This window comes from Sciurus vulgaris (assembly GCF_902686455.1).
Source record: "Sciurus vulgaris genome assembly, chromosome: 4".
NCBI classification, from domain to species: domain Eukaryota; kingdom Metazoa; phylum Chordata; class Mammalia; order Rodentia; family Sciuridae; genus Sciurus; species Sciurus vulgaris.
In genome coordinates this window covers 35,393,421-35,415,324 of record NC_136464.1, presented here as the reverse complement: position 1 = coordinate 35,415,324, position 21,904 = coordinate 35,393,421, and the positions used below count along the sequence as shown (strand labels likewise).

The 21,904-nt window shown below is 34.8% G+C and overlaps 1 pseudogene across 1 annotated transcript in view; it reads left to right on the top strand.

Moving 5' to 3' along the window:
* The first annotated feature begins 2,282 nt into the window (after window positions 1-2,282).
* LOC306660041 (cytochrome P450 2C9-like) overlaps window positions 2,283-21,904 on the top strand; it is a 52,572-nt pseudogene continuing 32,950 nt past the window's right edge. Inside the window, exons 1-3 of the transcript XR_013766625.1 lie at window positions 2,283-2,644; window positions 15,262-15,445; window positions 15,595-15,744. The product of XR_013766625.1 is annotated as a cytochrome P450 2C9-like (transcript). The remainder of the gene's footprint in view (window positions 2,645-15,261; window positions 15,446-15,594; window positions 15,745-21,904) is intronic.

The window sequence follows — 21,904 nt, the reverse complement described above, 5'->3', positions numbered from 1 at the left end:
GACACTTCACAGAAGAAGATCTACAAGCAATCAACATCATATGGAAAATGTTCAACATCTCTAGTAATAAGAGAAATGCAAATCAAAACCACCCTAAGATTCCATCTCACCCCAATTAGAATGGCGATTATCAAGAATACAAGCAACAACAGGTGTTGGCGAGGAAGTGGGGAGAAAGGTACACTCATACATTGCTGGTGGGGCTGCAAATTAGTGCAGCCACTCTGGAAAGCAGTGTGGAGATTCCTTAGAAAACTTGGAATGGAACCACCATTTGACCCAGCTATCCCACTCCTTGGCCTATACCCAAAGGACTTAAAATCAGCATACTACAGAGATACAGCCACATCAATGTTCATAGCTGCTCAATTCACAATAGCCAGACTGTGGAACCAACCTAGATCTCCTTCAATTGATGAATGGATAAAGAAACTGCGGTATATATATACAATGGAATATTACTCAGTCATAAAGAATGATAAAATTATGGCATTTGGAGGCAAATGGATGAAATTGGAGAATATCATGCTAAGTGAGATAAACCAATCTCAAAAAACCAAAGGACGAATGATATCGCTAATAAGTGGGGGGAGGGAAGGTTTAGTGTTAAGGTTAGAGTTAGGGTTAGGGAGGGGGGCAAGAATGGAGGAAGGAAGGACTGTATAGAGGGAAAAGAGGGTGGGAGGGGTGGGGGGAAGGGAAAAAATAACAGAATGAATCAAACAACATTACTCTATGTAAATTTATGATTACACAAATGGTATGCCTTTATGCCATGTACAAACAGAGAAACAACATGTATCCCATTTGTTTACAATAAAAAAAGTAAAAAAAAAAAAGAACTTCTACTGATTCTAAATATTTATTTATTTCTGCTCTGATCTTTGTTATTTCCTTCAATTAATTGGTATTGTTGCCTCTTTATTAGGTTATTGAGATGCATTATTATGTTATATATTTGAAATTGATTTATGAAGGCATCCATTGTTATAAACTTATTTTTTAACACTACCTTTCCTGTGTCCCCAAATTTTGGTATGTTGTGTGATTCTCGCTCATTATAAAAAATGAAATGGTCAGGCAGGAGCCTCATGGGATGAAATAAGATAGTAGAGTAATTCATCTTATTGATAAGAAAGCTAAAGTACTAATGAGAGACATCAAGTTTATTTTATCCAAAATAAGGAAGTGTGGTTTTTCAGTGTTTAGAGCCTGAGGTGGTTGGTTTAGAGGTTGCAACTCTGTGAGTCACAACAAATTACTGTTTTGTTTTGACATGAATAAAGATTTTAAGGCCTGAGTTAATGAAAATTCTAAAGGTTAAAAAAACAAAACTTTTCTGGCTACCATTTTAATCAATGGATGTTGCAATTATTAAATCAATGTCTAGTTGAAAAGTCACTTATGAGTGTAACCATGGAATAATGTAAAAGAGAACATACTCAGTAAAATTGAACTTGTTTGAATTTCAGTTTTTTTTAGGTAAATCTAAGAGAGTCAGGGTATATGAGGTCAGTCTCAGTTCTACCATGTACAATCTGTGTGCCCTTGGCCATGGCACTGGATCTCTTGAGGCCCAGCTTCCTCATTCCTCAATGGAAATAATTTTACTTTATCTAAATATAATTAGGAAAATCACAAGTGATGTGATAGATGTGAAAATTTATGTTAGTTATCAAAATTCCTGTAAACATGGAAGTTGAATATTATGTAACTGTGATCTTGTCAACAACTATTATCTTTATTAAATGACTTGTAAATAAGTATGCTAATCAATTTATGGATCTGGTAGTGTCTATTGGTCAATCCAATGACGTATTGAATCATGACTACCAAAAATATTCTATTTCAGTTTGCATATTATTCCTCCTGTGCAGGAAGTCTTGATGTGGTCCCTCACTTCCATTCACCTCCAACGCACATGCTGCTTACTTTAATTCAGGGAGTTGTGATGTTAGTTCAATTATTTAACATATTTAAAAGACTTCATTTTCAAACACAAACTATCTTATTGTTTGATGAAGTATCACAAGTTCAATATGGCTACATAAAAGTCAGATATAAAGTGACATTTCTCAAAGTCATGAATTTCCTATTGGTCATCAGTCTGAGAATCCAGAATGTGGAGCAATTTTTCAATCAAATGTGTCATTTTTTTTCTTAATCCTAGTTGCACATGGTTATAACCAGAAGCCGTGTCCTCGTTTATTTGTTTCTTTGCTGTAAATAGTCTGTCCTCTGGTGTATCCCAGAATGGTCAAGGATAGAGATTTGGAAAAGAGAGCAAACTTAACAACAGTTTATTTTTACCTTTATCAGATAATCAGTGTACACTCAGGAGGGATTAGAGCTTTTCTAGTTGACTGATTCAGCACTTTATATTTAAATAAGACATATTCTGAATTATGAGAGAGCACTATAAAAGCTTTACATTGATTGCAAGCTCACATTTGTTTCAGTAAACGAGAAGACTTCAATGGATCTAGCTATCATCTTGGTGCTCTGTGTCTCTGGTCTGCTTCTCTTTTCATTGAGGAGACAGAGCTCTGGAGGAGGGAAGCTCCCACCAGGCCCCACTCCTCTCCCAATTCTTGGGAATATCTTGCAGATAGATGCTAAAAACATCAGAAAATCTTTAAGCAATGTAAGTATGCTCATGTTTCTCCAGTGGCTGGCAAAGGGTAAGTGAATTTGTTCTTTTTTTTAATTAAATATATTAATGGAAGCAAATTATTAAAAGAGATTGCTGCACAGAAAATATTCTTGGTGCATTTTGATGTTTCCATTGGTTTTATATGTCTCTCATTGTTAGAAATAGTGAAATGAAGTAGTGCATCTGGAATCAGAGAAACATTTTAAAATATCTTGACATATTAAAATGGCAAAGGTTTGATGTGCCTCTGCTCTTCATTGTTTTATGGCCATTTGCTGTGATTTTTTTTGTTGAAGTTAAATAATAATGAAAATGTTGTGCAATTAGAGCATTCATCCTAGATGTTTTCTGATACCTGACTTGCAGGTATTTTTCATATCCACCAAAAGTAAACAACTGCATCGTGCTAAGTGAAAGAAGCCAGATTCAGAAAATCAAGGGTGGAATGTTTTCTCTCATATGTGGAAGCTAGAGCAATAATGGGGGAAAAAGGGCTATCACAAAGATATAGGCAAGATCACTGGAGAAGGAGATCCAGATAAAGGTAAGAGGGAAAAGAAAGGAGCAGAAACGTGGAATGAATTTAACAATACTATGTTATGTGCCTATTTAAATAAATCACAAGGAATTCCACCTTTATGTACATGTACAATCACAATAAACTGATAAATAAATGAATGGATGATCAGTAGCAGAGAGGAAGGAGAACTGGAAGAAAGAGCAGGGCAGGGGAAAGGGAGCAAAACCAAGATGAAATTGACTAAATCAAAGTCAACATATGTATGAGTTTGTCAAAATGAACTCAACTACTATGTATAACTGCAATTCTCTAATAAAAAGGATACAAATATATAAAATGGTGGACATTTCATTTTGCTGATTGAACCAAACAAAATGTTATGCACTCATGAGAAATAAGGTACAATAAGAAATAACAAAAAATGAACTTCCCTGAAGAAGCACATTAAGCCTATGTAAAGAGATAGTTATGTTATAGACTGTCAATAAGATGAAGAAATAGTGTATCTCAATCTTCATCCCCTTTAACTGAAGAAAAACAATGAGAGAACCATCCATAAGTTAAAAAGCTCAAGAAGACTCAGGTGTCCACCACAGCTACACTATCATGTAAAAATTCGAAAATAAGTACTCAAAATGCTAGGAAAAATTTCATTCTACCTGCTTCTTTCTATGCTTCTGTACATTAAAAGTATCATCCACCATGATTTAGCAGGGTTGCTCCCAGAGATTTAAGAATGATTCAACACATATACATCAGTAAATGTGATTTATCATATTAACAGAATGAAGGACAAAAACTGCATGACCATTTCAATAGGTATACCAAAAGAAATTTGATAAATTTCAACTCCTTTTATGATAAAATGTTCAAAAACTCCCACAATAATGGCCATGTATGACAAACCAAGAGCTAGTTCCATAGGGAAAGTTGAAAGATTTTGCTCAAGAATTAGGTAGAATATGAGAGTGTCCCATCTGACAGTTTTATTCAACGTAGAAGTCCAAGTCAGAACAATTAAGTGAAAAAAAAAAAAAAGAACTAAAAGGCATACAAATAAAAAAGGAAGAAATGAAACAGATTCAATTTATGTAAGATCTATCAAAATGTACAAATGCATTCTATCATGTACAACAAATTAGAACAAATTAAAAATTAATTAAAAATTTAAAAAAGAAGTAAAATAAATCTACAATAAAAAAAGAAATAGTCTGTTTTCATTAGATGTAATCTACATATGGAAAACTAAACTTCAACTGCAAACCTAATAAATGAATAGAAAACTAATAAATCAATTCTAAAGATTCAGGATACAGGGGTAGCATACCAAATTCAACAGCATTTTATTTTTTATTTATTTATTTATTTTTTTAGTTATATATTCTCACTTTTATTGCAAGGTGCTGCAAGACACTGTCTTACAAAATTCACTTTCATAGTAATTATAGGAAGATTGCTAGACTATGTGATGCTCTATATAAGATATTTCCTGAAGAGCCAAGTGTTAGGAAAGCCTTTCCTTCCCTAAGGAACTGGTCTTCTTTTTCTTTCTGATGACAAGTACTTTGTAATTAACCATATTTCCCTTTTCAATATGACTGCCAGGATACTTAACGCTGAATTTGAGGTTCAGTCCAAGTGGATCCTTATGACTTGCATAACTATGAGTTTTTCTTTTTATTTTCTTGACTCTCTAATTTATATATTCCCTAGTCTTGATTTCTTTTTTTAAAATTTTAATTAAAAATCATAAATATACATAGGGCAATGTTGTTTAATTCATTCTCAACAGCATTTTAAATAACAAATTGATAAAGAATCAAGAAAATATTTCATTTACAACAGCATGAGAAACTAAAATATTTAGTAATAAACTTCACCAGGAGGTTAAAAAAATATGAATAGCGTCAATGAAAGAAGTTGTAGAAGACAGAAATACATGAAAAAAAAATCCATGATTATGGATTTGAATATTTATTATTGTTACAACCCAACATGATGTACAGATTTAATGCAATCCTTATGAATAATCCAAGGTGTTTTTCACAGAAATTATGAAAGTTCTAGAATTTGTTTAGAATCTCAAAAAATTCTGAATAACCAGTGTAATCTTATGTATGAAGAATTCTGTATGCATAGAAATATATACAAGCCTACAGTAGGTAAAACATGAGACTGCAGGCATAATACAGATGCATAGAACAAAGGACCTCATGCAGAGTACAGAAACAAACATACTCACATATTGTTAACTAATTTTTCACAAAGGAGCCAGGGGTAAGTAACGGGGAAAGGATAGTCTTTTCAAGAAAAAAAGTTTGGAACTACACCCACATCCAAAAACAAAAGAAATTAGACTCATTTCTAAAACGACACACCAAAATCAATTCGAGACAAATGTAAGATCTGAAATCATTAAACTACTAGAGAAAAACATGGGAAAGATGTTCCCTAGCCTTTTCTAGCAATGATTTTAAAAAATATGTCCTTTAAAAATCAACACCTAAGAACTGTGAATATTTATGGGATACCATTTAATGTTTTCATACTGATGTATTTTGTGTGATAGCCAAATGAAGGTAAATATACCTATAGCCTCAAACATATATTATTATTTGTGGCAAAATTATTCCAAATCCTTTCTTCTAACTTTTTTGTAATGAGCAGTACACTGTTTATCATCACCCAATTACACAACAGAATACCAGAACTCATTTCTAATTTCGCCAATCTTCAAATTAGTATCCATAAATCAAAATCAAAATTGTCTCTTCCCTCCCTTTTGTGTACAAAACCCAGCCTTGGGGATGCCCATTTTGGTTGTTTTTTTTTTTTTTTTTTTTTTTTTTTTTTTTGCATTTGACACTCAAAGCACAGGGGAAAAATGAATAAATAAATGAGAATACATCATGCTAAGAAGCTCAGGCACAGTAAAGGAAACAATCTACAAAATGAAAAGGTATCTAGGGACAGGGAAAATATTTATAAAAAAAACTATTCAATGTAAGATTCATATCCAAAATAAACAAGATTTAAATGAATAGCAAAAGAAAAAGGAAGTCAAACTAACAAAACCTGGACATATAAACTTTTAAAAAATGGACAAAAGATTAGAATAGACATTTTTCCAAAGAAAATATGCAAATGGTCAAGAGATATATGAAAAGATGATCACATCCCTTATCATCAAGGAAATGTAACTCACAGCCATGATGAGATATCACCTTACACCTGTTAGAATTGCTGTTGTCAAAAGTCAATGCACAAGTGTGGGCAAAGATTAGAGAAGAGAGAACTCTGATATGATGTTGGTGGGAATGTATGTTGATAGCATTGTTAAAGAAAATACTATGGAGCTTTTTCAAAAATTCACAAACTAGAACTATCATATGATCCCTTAGTCCCATTTCTCAGAGTATATATTCATAGATTAAATTAGTATGTTTGAAAGGCAACTGGGGTGAAGGAGAGGATGGCAGAGCAGAGCTAGAAAATATCCCAAATTTCTCCACAACACAGAAAGAAGACAATGAAGGAACAGCTGACTGTAGATGTGAGTGACAGAATAAATACTCTAAGATCAGTATGAAACCGTCTAAGACATGGATACATTTGAAGTTTGGTTGCTGGATCTGAAAATAATTCCAAACCTGGGCCATGGTCGGAATTGAGGGAGGGGAAACAGAGAGAGAAAAAATAAGAGGAAAAGCACATAAGCTCACTCCCTTAACAATACATGGGAAGAAAATCAGACCAAATTAAAATGGGATAGGAGCAACAGGGTCATTAAAGGAGATCAAGTAGTCTAACATAAATCATAGCCAGAATGCCATGCTAGGCCTGGCAACAATTTTGTGAATTGCATAGCAGACCTGTTGCCTGTGAAGAAATTAAATCAACATGACGTATTTACACTTACAGATAGCAACAAATTAAACCAGAGTGAGTACCCCTGCAGTGGGATCTCTTAAGAATCTGACTAGAAAGAACTTGTAGGAGATCACTATTAGCCTAAGGTTGCTGAAATCCCTTCCCCCTGATTGAAAATAAGGTGAGTGGGATGCAGCAGACCCCTTCCATGAAGTGCTTGTTTAACCAGCACTCACAATAGCATCCATAGAAACCCAGGCAGAGACTTAGCAGATGCCCACAACTCACGATGAAAAGTGAAAGATCATTTCAACAAAGAGATAAAGATTTTAAAAAAGGACACAATTCACTGTGGTGAGAATGAGAGCTCAGATTCAAGAGTTTTAGTCCTAGACAGAGGATAGGGAAGGCATCCAGATAATGGCCACAGTTAGCAGAAAGTAAGTTACGGCATGTGCCTGTGTCCAGACTAACTTACAGCCACAGTTGTTGGGTATTTGGATACTGTGCATAGATGCTGTCTCAGTACCACTCAGCAGAAGCACATGGTGCCTATGGTTCACAAACTGGAGCAATGGAAGCTAGAACTGAAGTAAATACACTGAGTATCTATACCCAGTTATAGGGATAGTAATCTGATGAGTTGTGTCAGCCGGGACGATGCAGCTGAACTACAAATTACCCATGGAGATTTCACAACCACAAGACCTGTGCTTGCAGCATCACCAGTCTCTCTGTCACTTTGGAATGTATACTGTGGAGGAGGACATGCATATGATGCTTCATGACAATCAGAGCCCTGTATCTTGAGCTCCAGCACCAACAAACACAACATTGCACCTTCCAAGTAGTCTACCTCATACTCCTGGGTTAACAAATGAGAACAAACCATCAGGAGGTCCATAGCAAGTCAGGGCATGGTTCCTGTTTCCTCTCAAGGAATCCAAAGTCAAAGAATATTGGACATCTGAACGTCCCAAGTTCAGATGAAATATAAACCAAGGCTTTTCCCTTTCAGTCCTTATATAATGTTACAGCAATTTTAATGTATTTAATAACTAATTGCTCAACCTATTCCAGAATTTTGCTACAAGTTTATACCTGGATTAGAGGAATTATGAAGAACAGAATTAACAAGTTTTTAAAATTTTCATAAGATTTTAATAGTATATAACAATGCTTTGAATTTAGTAAATAGGGTTTGGTTGCTTCTCTCAAAGTGGTGCAGATACTGGAAATATCAGAGGTCACACATTAAGATAGAGAATCAATACCTTAATATTTACCCAGCATGGGATTCTTAAGAAAAAGAAGTTTAATACACAGTTCTTTGCATGAAAGATGAAGTAATAACCATCCCAATATAAACATAAAAGCAGTATGAAAAAGAAAGGAAACGAGCCATCTTCAAACCCCATAACACTTCAACAGCTGACTCATTGACAGCACAACAGAGTGGTGGAGGAAATATCAAAGAAGGAATATAGAAAGTTCACAGTTAAAATGTTCAACAATCTAAAAGAAGATGTAAGGAATAAAATTTGAGAGAGACTACAGAAAGTGAAACTAAAGAAAGAGACTACAGAAAGTCATTTCAACAAAGAGATTCTGAAAAAGAACCAAATGGATATCCTGAAAATGAAAGAATCAACAAATCAAATTAAAAATTTGATGGACAGCAATACAAATAGATCACTTTGAAGTTAGATCTTCAGGCATCAAAGACAAAGTATATAATTTTGAAAAAATTGACAATGAAGAAAAGATGTTAATAGACCAGAATATTCCAGAAATCTGGTATATCATTCAGAGATCAAATTTAGGGATGACTGGGGGAGATATAGGTTCTGAAGTACAAACTAAAGGAATGTACAAACTTGTCAATGAAATACTATTAGAAACTTCCCAATCTTAGGAATGAGATGGAAATCCAAATACAAGAGGTGCATAAAATTCAAAATAGGCAAGATCAAAATATATCATCTCCAAGATACATTATAATGAAAATTCCTAGTGCACTGAATAAGGATAGAATTCTAAAAGTTGCAGAGAAAAATGGCAGGTCACATTTGAAAGTAAACCAATTCAAATTTCAGACCCCCATATGCCAGGAGGGCTTGGAATAATATATGTTAAGTACTGAAGGAAAGTGGGCACCAACCTAGATTACTATATCCAGAAAAATTACACAACTGAGGATGAAATAAAAACATTCCATGATAAGTACAAACTAAAAGAATTCAAAACTACTAAACTTGCACTATAGAGCATAGTCAATGAAGTATTTCATGTAGAAGAATTGAAAAATAAAGATAAAAGTAGCATAAGAATAAATACTAGAATAGTCAGTTAAAGGAGGATCAAGTCTGAATTAGCATTAGAAATAAATTAAAATGGCAGGAAATAAAAATAATCTCTCTGTGACATTGAATATAAATTGTATAAACTCTCTAATCAAAAGAAATAGATTGGCAGATTGGATTAGAAAGCAAGACCCAACAATATGTTGTATGCAATAGACTCATCTTACATACAAAGACATCCATGGACTGAAATAAAGATGGGAAAGGATACGTGATGCAAATTGCAGTCAAAAGCAAGGTAGTTGCTCACATATCAAACAAAGGAATTTCAAGACAAATTAATCAGAAGTAACAAATAAGGTCATTTCATACTAGTTGAGGGAATCATCAAAAAACAAGATATAATTATTATATATATTTATGCCCTAAACATTGGTATACATACAAAATAAATGTTTCTCAATATAAAAAAATCAAATAGACCACAATGCTATATGTGATTTCAACACACCACTCTCAATACTAGCTAGATCATCCAGACATAACTAAATGAAGATTCTTCATAAAAATACTATTAATCAAATAGACCTAATAGATATATATGTGTGCATATATATGTGTGTATATATATATATATATGATATTTCACTCATCAAAAATGAATTCACTTTCTTCTCAGTGGCACATGTAACTTTCTCTATAATAGATCATATTTTTGGGCACAAAGCAAATCTTAGTAAGTTCAAAAACTAGAGATAATTCCTTGTATCCTATCAGATCAAATAGGATGAAATTAGAAATTGATTACAAGATGAAAAACAGAAATCTTGCTGGGTGCAACAGCACACAAATGTAATCACAGTGGGAAGGATAGCAGAAGAAATCAGGGAGAAATAAAAATTCTCAGAAACAAATGAGAATAGGGATACAATATGTTAAAATCTCTGGGACAGGATGAAAGATGTTCTAAGAGGAAAGCTCATAGCACTGAGATCCAACATTAAATAAAAAAATATATCTAATAAATAATCTAACTTTATACCTCAGGGTCCTGGAAGAAGAAGACACCCCCACACAGTAGAAGACAGAAAGTATTTAAAATCAGAGCTGGATTCAATGAATGAATTTGAGAATAAAAAATATAAGAATTAATGAAACGAAGAGTTTGTTGTTGGAAAGGATAAACAAAATTGATACACCCTTAGCCGGACTAACCCATAAAAAGAGAGACTATCCAAACTAACAAAATTAGAAATTAAAAAGGAGATATCACCACAGACACTATTGAAATCCAGAGAATTTTTAGAACCTATTTTGAAAATTTATACTCCAAATAGCCAGAAAAATCTTGAAGTTATTGACAAATTTCTAGAGACATATGACCTACCCAAGTTGAATCATGAGACTATAGCTAATTAGAACAGTTCAATCCAGGTAAAGAAATTGAGTTATCAAGTTTTCCAAAAAAAGGGAAAGCCTGGGACCAGAGGGATTCTCAGCTGAGTACTTCCATACTAAAGAAGAGCTAAATACCAATCTTTCTTAAATTATTATCTCAAAGTTGGAGTAAAGATAGCCTTTTAAACAAATGGTGCTGGGATAACTGGATATCCACATGTAGAAGAATAAAACATGACCCCTATCTGTCACCCTGCATAAAACTAAACTAAAAGTGGGTCAAAGACCTAAGGAAAACAAGAGAAAACTGCCAATTCAATCTATAATGCCAGAATTACTGTGAACCAAAACCAGAAAAAGACACATCAAAGAAATAAAACTTCAGGCCAATATCCCTGATGAACAGAAATTCAAAAATTCTTAGTGAAATGTTGACAAACCACATTCAAAATCATTTTAAAGGGTAGGGACTGTGACTCAGTAGCAGAGTGCTTGCCTAGCATGTGGCACTGGGTTCAATCCTTATCACAGCATTAAAAAAATTAAATAAAATGAAAAAGGCATGTTGTTCATCTACAACTACAATTTTTTTTTTCAATTAAAAAAAAGCACTTTGGAAAGATAGTGCACCATAATCAAGTGGATGTCATTCCAGGGATGCCAGCTTGTTTCAACATACTCAAATCAATAAATGCAATTCAACACGTAAATAGTTAAGGACAAGAATTACATGATTATTTCAATAGATGCAGAGAAAGCATTTGACAAAGTCCAGTATCCATTAATGTTTAAAACACTTGAGAAATTTTACACTATTTACCTCAACACTCTAAAGGTTATTTATGACAAACCCAAAGCCTACATCTGAATGAATGGAGTAAACCTAAATACATTTTCTCTGAAAAGAGGAACAAGAGAAGATGACCATTCTCACCACTCTGATTCAAAATAATCTTAGAAATTCTAGCTAGAGCAATCAGACAAAAAATAAAATTTAAGGAATAATTTATAGGAATGGAGAAGTTAAATTATCATTGTTTGTGGATGACATATCTTACAATCAGAAAACCCAAACAACTTACAAGAAGACTTTTAAAACTGATGAACAAATTTAGTAAATTAGCAGGATACAAGATCAACATAAAATAATCAATCCTTTCCCTATATTCCAATAAGAAATCTGTTGAAAAAGAAATTAGAAAAACTATCCCATTCACAAAAATCTAAAAAATACTTGGCAATTAATGTAATGAAGTAGGTGAGGGCCCTCTATAATGAAAAGTATAGGACACTGAAGGAAGGAATTGAAGATCTTAGAAGTTGGAAAGAGCTCCCATGTTAATGGACAGTCAAAATTAATACTGTCAAAATAGACTACCAAAAGTATTGCACAAATTCAACGCAAATCCCATCAAAACATACATGGAATTCTCCACAAAACTAGAAAAAAACAGTTCTAAAATTCATTTGGAAGACTAACATACCAAGAATTTCCAAAGCAATCCTGAGCAAGATGAGGAACGCTGCAGGCATCACAGTGCCAGACCCAAACTTTTACTGTAGAATTACAAATACAGCATAGTATTAGCACCAAAACAGACATGAAGACCAGTGGGACAGAATAGAAAACTCAGAGGCAAACCCACAAAGATACAGTCATGTGACACTTGACAAAAATCGCAAACACGTATGTTGGAGAAAATGTAGCCTTTTAAACAAGTGGAGCTGGGATAACTGGATATCAATATGTAGAAGAACGAAACATGACTGATATCCATCACCTGGCATAAAAAATAAAATAAAGTGGATCAAATGCCTAGGTACTAAACCAGAAAATCTGAACTAGATAAAAGAAAATACAGGCCTCACATTCCAACGTGTTGGCAGAGTCATCAACTATGTTAATAAGACTGGAATGCAACAAACAAAGCCAGAATAGGTAAGTGGGACAGCATCACATTAAAAATTCTCTGCATAGTGAAAGGAATGTGTAAGAGCATGAAGAAAGAGTATACAGAATGGGAGAAGACTTTTGATACCTACTCCTCAGATAGGCATTAACACCCGGAATATAAAAGAACTCGAAAAACATAATGCCAAAAAAAATACTGCCACTAATAAATGGGCTAAAGGACTAAACAGACAATTCTCAAAAGAATAAAATAAATGGATAACAAATATATGAAAACAATGTTCAACATCTTTAGCAATAAGGAAAATGTGAAGCAAAGCTACATTGAGATTTCATCTCACTCTGGTCAGAATGGTCATTATCAAGAATATGAATGAAAATATATTTTGGTGAGAATCTGGGGAAAAGGTAGACCCATATCTTTGTGAGGCCAAAAATTTTAGTGCAACCACTCTGGAAAGCAGAATGGAGATTCCTCAAAATACTTGAAATGGAAAGAGCATATGAATTGGTTATTTCACTCTTCAGTATATAGCCGAATGATCAAATCAGCATACTGTAAAGATGCAGCCACTTCAATGTTTATAGTAGCACAATTCACAATAGTCAAGCTATGTGCCTGTCACCAGCTGAATGATTAAATCAAAGTGGTATATATACACAATAAAGTATTAGTCATAAAGAAGAATAAAATTATGATATTTGCCAATAAATTAATGGAACTGGAGAAACTGGTGCGAAGTGAAGTAAGCCACAAACAGAAAGTCAAAAGTCAGATGTTTTCTCTGATGTGCAGGAGCTAGTACAAAATAAGGGGAAAAGAAGAAAAGGGTAGAGTCCATGAAAATAGGAAAGAGATCAGTGGGACAGAGGAAGGAGATTAAGGAGAAGGGAGCAGGGATTGGAAAAGGGAAAATGGTTGAATGTTTCTTACTTAACTTTCCTAAGTACATTTAAGAATATACTACAGTGAATCTCCCCTTCATGTATATCCAGAAGGCACTAATTAAAAAAAAAATCTATAAATAAATAGAAGATTTATTTATAAATGAAGGGAAAGGAACAGGGGAAGAAAGAAACGAAGGGAAAAGGGTAGTATTGGGGAACAAATTAGAGCAAACCATATTCAGTGCTTGTATAATTATGTCAAAACAAATTCCAATGTTATGTATATCTAGAAGGAACTAATAAAAAAAAGAAAAAAGTTATCTGCACTCCATATTAATTGCACCATTATTTGCAATAGTTAAGAAATGACACCAATCTAAGTATTTCATTGATGGCTGAATGGGTAAACCAAATGTGGTTTATATATAAAATAGAATCTTATTCAGTCTTAAAAAGTAAGAACATCCTACTAATTACAACATGAAATGAACCTGGAACACTTTATGATGAGGGAAAAAGACTGAAAGACCTTTACTACATAATCTCACTTATATGTGGAACCTTACCAAAAAAAAAATTAACAAAAAACAAAAAATATGAATGCATAATAATGGAGATCAGAATGGTGGGAATTAGGGGCTGGGATGTGGACGGAAAGCTGAGATATTGATCAAAGGGTACAAACATTCAGTTACAAGGTGAGTAAGTACGTGGACCTAAGGCACAGCATGCTGACTACAGTAAATAATTATGTATCTTACAACCAAAAATTTGCTAATGTGTTCTCACCACACTCACACACAGATAATGATAACACTGAGGTGTTGTATGTGTTAATTAGTTTGGGTGTGGTAATTATTTTGCAATGCATACATAAATCAAGAAATCATATTTTATATTCTAAATACATACATTTTATTTTTCAAAAATCCTCAAATATTTTTAAAACTTAAAATTGTTTATTAAAAAAGAAAATTATAGATTGGGAATCTATAAGAGAAGGAAAGAATTAAACATTCAGGGTACACTGAGGGACAACAGGATCCTTGTGGATTCTGCACAGTGCTGCTGTCTGTGCACCATGAATGCTGTGGGATGAAAGAAATTCTTCTTCCAGGAGATGCTGCATGGCCTGGCACTGCTCCTTGGTGCTCATTCTCTTGTGTGCTAGTGATATCTGTGGTCTCAACTACAATCAGTGTTAAGATAATCTAGGTTCACTTAAAAATATAGACTTACTTCATCACTGGCTTACTTTATCAGAATTTCTGTGGTATGAACCTTGCTGGTGACCCTGAAGAAATCAGTTGGATAATGGTGCAAGGGTTGGTGGCACTGGGAGCTGACAAATTGTTCAAACTTCAGACAAAATAAAGGTTCAAATTTATTAGCCATAGTACATTGAAAATGAGTTTGTAATTCTCTAACTTGATTTACTTTACATGTAAAACTGGACAAATGAGTCCTCTAAATGAATTGATGTAAGGATTAATTACAGCATAGATGTCAGTTGCCTGAGCCAGGCGTGACACATCATAGACCATCCATAAGTGACAAACATAATTATCATCTGTGAACAAAATTTAGAAATATTTGAAGGGTCATATGCAGAATAAAATATAACAAATACAATAATAATCTGAATAGCAGTCTGAATCATTCAAAATATGTAGGTCATTTCTTTAGCTAATATTTGCATTTTCTTTCCCATTTCCAGTTGTCAAAAGTCTAGGGCCCTGTGTTCACTCTCTATTTGGGTATGAAGCCTTCTGTGGTGTTGCATGGATATGAAGCTGTGAAGGAAGCCCTAGTTGATCATGGAGAAGAGTTTTCTGGAAGAGGCAGTTTCCCACTGGTTGACAGAACAAATACAGGACTTGGGAAGGGTGCATGTGCATCAGGTAGAGGGCAATGATCATGAGGAACAGGAAAAAAAAAAAAAAAGACCTGAAGTTCTCCTAAGGCTAAATTTGTGGCTGAAACATGTCAGCTTCCTCTGCCTTGCCTGGGATCTCGATCTCACTCTTTGTTTCTGCTCCCCCTCTCTTAGGAATCATTTTAAGTAATGGAAACAGATGGAAAGAAATAAGGCGCTTCTCCCTCATGACTCTGAGGAGTTTTGGGATGGGGAAGAGGAGCATTGAGGACCTTGTTCAAGAGGAAGCCCGCTGCCTTGTGGAGGAGTTGAGGAAAACCAAGTGTGGGTGATTGATTATCACTGCCTTTACCAGACTGATCTCCTCTCCAGTAAGGCCCATGGATACATTCCACGCAGGGACATTTTGTTGTTCTTTTCTGTCAGCTCTCCTGTGCAGGAAGGATGATTTGAAGCAGAGAGCCAGTCTGTGGATCTGTGCTGCCTGTGCATAGGCATGAGTGGGCTGCATGGTGGGTGTAAAGGTCACATAATCCTAATCTGACCAGCTGTGTTTCTGTTTTACAATCATTGCATCATGAAGACGAAAGGTTTAGAGATTCATTTTCTTAAAGAGTTAAAGAGCAGGGTTTCCCCAGGGCACATTTGTGAGTTTCCCATTCCACAGCCTTTACCACTGTCCATTGGACACAGTGGAAACATCAAACGTAGACCCTGTGGAGCTGAAGCAAGTGAGGTATGATTAATTGGACTGTGTTTGTTCAGACCTTATTGACTGACATCTCTCAGGGTTTCTTCCAAGGCTGGTGTCTACAATGTCCACCAGTAATTACCCTAATATATGGTTTCTTATTGATTTACCTATCTCCTGGAAAGTCTCATTAATCATGATTGCGGCAATTATTTTACCTCTCTCTGTCCTTTCTACTGATCTATAACATGTTTTTCACATTGTTTCTGATTTTCAGGTTGGATCCAGAGTGCTGTTTTTAAATTTCTCTTCCAAACATAATAAACGAAAAGACTAAAAATTAGACTTTGCCAGTGAATGACATAAAGAAATTCCAAAGCTTCTCAAATTGCCCTCCAATTCCTTAGCTAAAATACCTTTTTCTGAAAGCTTAGAACCCTATAAGAATTAAAGGAGTCTGACAGAGGTGTCGGTCACTCTACGGGTTTGCTATTATCCAATGCTGTATTCTTTATTTACATCCTTTTTAGGTTTATTAATTTTTAAATATTATTTTATTATTAACATGTAGCTTTTGCACATATTAATGGCAGTGAGTGTGATTCTCCCACACGTGCATACAGCATACACTGATCAAATCCATCCTTTCTTCATCTACTCTCCTCACCATCACCACATACTCTTCCCCATCTCTAGTAATTATTATTTTACCTTCAGATTGATTTTCTTTTTAACGTCCACAAATCAGAGGCCAGTGAATACTTGTCTTTCCGTGTCTGTCTTCTTTCACTTACCATAATGTCCTCCAATTCTGTCCACTTAGCTGCCAATGAAAGAATTTAGTTCTTCTTTATGGCCTAATATGATTTCGTTTTGTATTTAGTCAGCTTTTATACCACTGTGACCAAAAGCCATGACAAGAACAATTTTAAGGAGGAAAAAATTATTTTGGGGCTCATGGTTTCAGAGGTCTCAGTTCATAGATGGCCAGTTCCATTCCTTAGACCCTGTGGTGAGGGAGAACATCATGATGGAAGTGTGTGTGGAGGAAAGCATCCTGGGTCATGGCACCAGGAAGGAGAGAGAGAGGGAGAGGGATAAGGAGAGGGAGAGAGAGAGAAGGACTGGGGCACCTAAATCAACAAGGACAAAATATAAAACCCAAAGGCATGCCCCCAGAGACCTGCCTCCTCCAGGCACACCTTGCCAGACTAGAGTTATTGTTACCATCTAAGGGTGCTGGATTCATTGTCTCCATTCAGCAAAGAATTGAAGAACAGGACACAGAGATTGCAAGCAAGAAGTAGATTTACTGAAAAAAGATAGAGAATAAGTTTATTGAAAAGAGACAGAGACACAGAGATAGACTTCTCTGAAGAGAAGGGGCCCCAGAATGGGGAATCCAGTGGGGGAGTTTTGACCTGTTCTTTTTATGGTCTCTGGAATTTCCTCCTTTTTCATCTCCAACCCCCGTCCATGTACTCCTCACTATTATTGATTTGTGTCCCCTCGGTCCATGCATCTGTTTTAGTTTTTCTATTGGATCCACTGCTTAGGATCATGAGTATGGAAGCGTCTGTCTGACTGAATTCCCTGCTTGTGTCCATGAGCACGTTTGTCAACCAAGAAGCTGATCTCATCAGAAGACCCTTCCATGCTCCTTTGTTCTGGCCCTGCCCCCAACCTCCTCACTCACCATCTTTCCCTGGCTGCCTAAGCCCTTCTATATTTCCCTCATTACCACCAAGTTAAGCCCTAACAGGGAATTAGTGTACCAATTAGGTTAAAGCTTTTATAACTCACCTATTTCATCTCTAAAATGTCTTGCATTGTCTCACACATGAGCTTTTGGGGGACACGTAATATCTAAACCATATCATGAATATATAGCACGTCTTCTTTATCTTCTCATTTGTTGATAAGTATCTATATTAATAACATATTTTAGCTATTATGAGTCATTTCACAATAAAACAGGAGCATGCAGAAATCTATTTGGTGTGTTTATGCCATTTCCTTCACCTGTGTACCAGAAGTGGGACACCTGAATCATATGACAGATTAATTCTTTTTTTTTTTCCTTAGGAAACTCTTTACTCTTCTCCATAAAGACTGTCTTAATGTACTAGATGGATACCTTCAATACATATAAGGGGTCCTTTTTGTGCATACCTTTCCAATATTTGTTACTTGCTTTTCTTTTTGTGGTAGTGGTGGTGGTGTTGGTTTGGGGTTTCTTGTGTATTGCAATACCCCCTGTTTCACTCTTCCTGCTAAGGATTGCTTTAGCTATTCTGGGTTTCTTATTCTTCCAGGTGAATTTCATAATTGCTTGCTCTATTTCTGTAGGGTACGTCTTTGGGATTTTAATTGGAATTGCATTGAATTTGTATAGCACTTTAGGTAGTATGGCCATTTTGACAATATTAATTCTTCCTATCCAAGAACATGGAAGATCTTTCCATCTTCTAAGGTGTTCTTTAATTTCTTTCTTTAGTGTTGTTTAGTTCTCATTGTAGAGGTCTTTCACCTCTTTTGTGAGATTGATTCCCAAATATTTTTTTTTTTTTTTTGAGGTTATCGTGAATGGGGTAGTTTTCCTAATTTCTCTTTCTGAAGATTCATCACTTATGTATAAAAATGCGTTGGATTTATGGGCATTGATCTTGTAACCTGCTACTTTACTGAATTCACTTATGAGTTCTAAGAGTTTTCTGGTGGAATTTCCAGGTTCCTCTAAATATATAATCATGTCATCAGCGAACAGGGATAGTTTGAGTTCTTCTTTTCCAATTCGTATCCCTTTAATTTCTTTGGTTTGTCTAATTGCTCTGGCCAGAGTCTCAAGAACGATGTTGAATAGAAGTGGTGAAAGAGGGCATCCCTGCCTTGTTCCAGTTTTTAGGGGGAATGCTTTTAGTTTTTCACCATTTAGAATGATATTAGCCATGGGCTTAGCATAAATGGCCTTTACAATGTTAAGGAATGTTCCCACTATCCCTATTTTTTCTAGTGTTTCGAGCATGAAGGGGTGCTGTATTTTATCAAATGCTTTCTCTGCATCTATTGAAATAATCATGTGATTCTTGACTTTAAGTCTATTAATATGGTGAATTACATTTATTGATTTCCTGATGTTGAACCAACCTTGCATCCCTGGGATGAAACCCACTTGATCGTGGTGCACTATCTTTTTAATATGTTTTTGTATGCAATTTGCTAAAATTTTGTTGAGAATTTTTGCGTCGATGTTCATTAAGGATATTGGTCTGAAATTTTCTTTCCTTGATGAGTCTCTGTCTGGTTTAGGTATCAGTGTGATATTGGCTTCATAGAATGAGTTTGGGAGGGTTCCTTCCTCTTCTATTTTATGGAATACTTTGAGAAGTATTGGAATGAGCTCTTCTTTAAAGGTTTTGTAGAACTTGGCTGAGAACCCATCTGGTCCCGGACTTTTCTTTGTTGGTAGGCTTTTGATGACTTCTTCTATTTCAGTACTTGAAATTGGTCTATTTAAATTGTTTATGTCCTCCTCGTTCAGTTTAGGCAATTCATATGTCTCTAGAAACCTGTTGATGTCTTCGAAATTTTCTATTTTGTTGGAGTATAGATTTTCACAATAGCTTCTAATTATGTTTTGTATTTCAATCCTGTCTGTTGTGATATTTCCTTGTTCATTCCGAATTTTAGTGATTTGGGTTTTCTCTCGTCTTCTCTTTGTTAGTGTGGCTAAAGGTTTATCAATTTTGTTTATTTTTTCGAAGAACCAACTATTTATTTTGTCAATTTTTTGTATTGTTTCTTTTGTTTCAATTTCATTGATTTCAGCTCTGAGTTTAACTACTTCCTGTCTTCTACTACTTTTGGTGCTGGTCTGTTCTTCTTTTTCTAGGGCTTTGAGCTGTAGTGTTAGGTCGTTTATTTGTTGAGTTTTACTTCTTTTATTAAATGTGCTCCATGAAATAAATTTCCCTCTAAGTACTGCTTTCATAGTGTCCCAGAGATTTTGATATGATGTTTCTTTGTTCTCATTTACCTCTAAGAATTTTTTAATTTCCTTCCTAATATCTTCTGTTATCCATTCATCATGTAATAGCATATTGTTTAATCTCCAGATGTTGGAATAGTTTCTGTGTTTTATTCTTTCATTTATTTCCAACTTCAATCCATTATGATCTGATAGAATACATGCTAGTGTCTCTATCTTCCTTTATTTGCTAACATTAGCTTTGTGGCATAATATAGGGTCTATTTTAGAGAAGGATCCATGTGCTGCTGAGAAGAAAGTGTATTCACTCTTGGTTGGATGGTATATTCTATAAATGTCCGTTGAGTCTAAATTATTGATTGTGTAATTGAGATCTATGGTTTCTTTGTTCAATTTTTGTCTGGAAGATCTGTCCAGTGGTGAGAGAGGCATGTTAAAATCACCTAGTGTTATTGTGTTATGGTCTATTTGGTTTCTGAAATTGAGAAGGATTTGTTTGACATACATGGATGAGCCACTGTTTGGGGCATAGATGTTTATGATTGCTATATCCTGCTGATTTATGCTTCCCTTAAGCAGTATGAAATGACCTTCTCTGAAATGAGGATGGATACTCCAGCTTTTTTGCTGAGTCCATGTGCATGGTATGTTTTTCCCCGTCCTTTCACCTTTAGTCTATGGGTATCTTTTTCTATGAGGTGAGTCTCTTGCAGGCAACATATTGTTGGATCTTTCTTTTTAATCCAATCTGCCAGTCTATGTCTTTTGATTGATGAATTCAGGCCATTAACATTCAGGGTTATTATTGAGATATGATTTGGTTTCCCAGTCGTTTGGTTCATTTTTTAAATTTTATTTATTTATTTGTTTGACCCAACTTGGTACCTCCTTTATTTGACAATTCCTTTAGGATAATTCCTCTTTGCTGATTTGCTTCTTTGTTTTTCATCTCTTCCTCATGGAATATTTTGCTGAGAATGTTCTGTAATGCTGGCTTTCTTTTTGTAAATTCTTTTAGCTTTTGTTTACCATGGAAGGATTTTATTTCATCGTGAAATTTGAAGGTAAGTTTTGGTGGGTATAAGATTCTTGGTTGGCATCCATTTTCTTTCAGGGCTTGAAAAATGTTGTTTCAGGCCCTTCTAGCTTTTAGTGTCTGGATTGAAAAATCTGCTGATATCCGTATTGGTTTCCCCCTGAATGTAATTTGGTTCTTTTCTCTCACAGCTTTTAAAATTCTGTCTTTATTTTGTATGTTAGGCATTTTCATTATAATGTGCCTTGGTGTGAGTCTGTTGTAATTTTGTGTATTTGGAGTCCTATAAGCCTCTTGAACTTGATTTTCCATTTCATTCTTCAGATTTGGGAAATTTTCTGATATTATTTCATTGAATAGATTGTTCATTCCTTTGGTTTGTTTTTCTAGGCCTTCCTCAATCCCAATAATTCTTAAATTTGGCCTTTTCATGATATCCCATAGTTCTTGTAGATTCTGTTCATGATTTCTTACCATCTTCTCTGTTTGTTCAACTTTGTTTTCAAGGTTAAATATTTTGTCTTCAACATCTGAGGTTCTGTCTTCTAGGTGTTCTATACTCTTGGATATGCTTTCTATGGAGTTCTTAATTTGGTTTATTGTTTCCTTCATGTCAAGGATTTCTGTTTGTTTTTTTTTTCAATATCTCTAACTCTTATTGAAATGATCTTTTGCTTCCTGTATTTGCTCTTTTAACTGTCCATTGGTGGGATCCTTCAATGCCTGCATTTGGTCTTTCATCTCATCATTCAGTGTGTGCATTTGCTCT